Raw genomic sequence first — 2200 nt, 5'->3', positions numbered from 1 at the left:
CTAATCAACTTAATTAGAATAGGCAATATTTAATTAGTATTTCTGAATAGGAGTTTGTGGATGAGAAAATTTAGGAAAATAAAATGTTGGAGCCCTTCTTACCACTCAAAAGAAAACTTGCTCCTTTTTCCTCCCCCATTCCCTGGTCCCTGGAAAGTAAACATGATCTAAAAAGCTAACCTTTTTCTAACTTAAAACTTAGTGAAATACTCTAGTCAGCTCTGTGTCAACATTCCCGTACTGGTTAGTACCCCTAACTGACTAACTGGTTACAGGGCATTGTTTGGTTCACATCTGTAATGGTTGGAATTTATGTACTAAAAGAGTAGGATGCATGGGTGTAGATCTCTTCCTTGTCTTTCTTCTACAGGATGGAGTAATAACATCCAGATATTGTTTCTCTGTGGAAGCAGGTTGAAATCTCTCACGATCCTTCACTATGTCCTACCTGGAGTTAAGTAGTTATGGTAATGTTGGCACCACTTTCCAACTTGTCATACTTCACTCTATATCTCATATCTATATTACCCAATACTAGGTGAAGATTCATCTCTAAAAATATGAGCCATCTTCATGGCCTGTTTGAGCTTGAACCTATCAGGCCTTTAGGACTAATAGTTAACATTAGCATTTTAGGACAAAGTTGAATGGTAGAGTGAGGCTCACTAATATTCTATGCGTTGAGTTATATGGTTTCAGCCTGGGATCATTTTTGCTTCTCATTTTATAGCAATTGCAATTTCTGAAAAATAATACACCAAATAGGGAGGTATGATTGCATTATGAGGAACAATATTAGAAAATTCTGGGTTTCCTGGCTCTAATATGTAGTAGCCTCACAATTTCATCATTTGTTTTTCCGCTGGGGACTGCAGTTGTTTTACACCAGTACCTTTTAATTCATACATAAATTCTTAATAACCTTGGCCTTTATGTTGAGAACTGGGTAGTTTAAGAGAGGTAACAGAAAATTCAGAACAAAATGTAAATAAAAGAACCATATAAAAAGAATAAAGAAAGAAAACATAGACTTGAAGATTTATTGGAAAATAATTATCCAGACATTGTCAAATTATGAGCTGTCATCCAAAACCTAAATATAGATCTGGTTCTGTAATTAATATTGGCAAGTCACTTCTAGGATGCCAAGCTTTCACTATTTCATTTCAAAATGAACTTTAAAAATTGAGATCTCTATTCTAGAAAATAAACTCAAACACCATTAAGATAAAGTTCAGAAGATGACTTACAAGGATATCAAAATGAAATGCCTTTCTACTGCTCCATGTACAGAAAAATTGTGGTGCCTGTTTTGGTGAAGAATTTTGAATAACTTGAAGAATACATCCATCATATTCAGAAGTCTTGACAGTTTCTATTGTGATTTAAGGCCTGGGGGCTTTCTTTAGCAATTCCAACAGTTATTTACAAGTCTGGTGCTTCATAGCGCAACATTGCTTTGGGCTGATTACAATGTAATAGCTTATACTAGGGTGTCATTAATAAGTTATTCTTCTCCTTGTATTCCTCAAATCAAGCTACTTGAGTCTGCTTATTCTATTGATACTTCTGAACTGTTCTCTATTTCTTTCTGATTTCCCAGGCTGTTAACTTGGTACATTTTGCTTGAATTCTGCCAAAAGCCATTGTTACTCTCTCACCCTAGTTCCATCATTCTAATTTCAGAGTTATACTGAATTACATGTGGGTTGCTGCTATGGCAGGAATTGATGAGTGTTGGGTTATTATTTGTTTCCCAGCTAAATAAATGACACATTGACCTAAATAATGTTTCAGTAACTGAAGTAGTTAAAACGACTTATTTAGGATACTGGACACTGGCAATACCTACTCTGTATCAGTTGAACTGAAATTGTTTACAGAGGTCATGAACCCCTGTGCTTCTCATAAAATACTAAAAGCATTATTGCTAAACAATCCAACAGACTATTCTCTTTATTCTCCCATTCTTTCAATTAACTTGAAAAGGTAGCGAGTCTTTAAATAATCATATTGCATCCCTGGCCACAATAATGAAAATCACATGTACATGGCATTGACAACTGTCTGAATCTCTCTGAATTAGTGAGGTATCTGTGATGGAATGCACAATAATTCCCCATGGAGCAAATCAGTTGTCATCTGTGTAGCTTGAGTTTAAATCAACTTATTTGTCTAAGATTCCTGGTTAAGAAATAAG

Source organism: Bison bison, unplaced genomic scaffold (genome assembly GCF_000754665.1).
Source record: "Bison bison bison isolate TAMUID 2011002044 unplaced genomic scaffold, Bison_UMD1.0 scf7180017864303, whole genome shotgun sequence".
Lineage (NCBI taxonomy): Eukaryota > Metazoa > Chordata > Mammalia > Artiodactyla > Bovidae > Bison > Bison bison.
Note: the sequence above shows the minus strand (reverse complement) of the source record.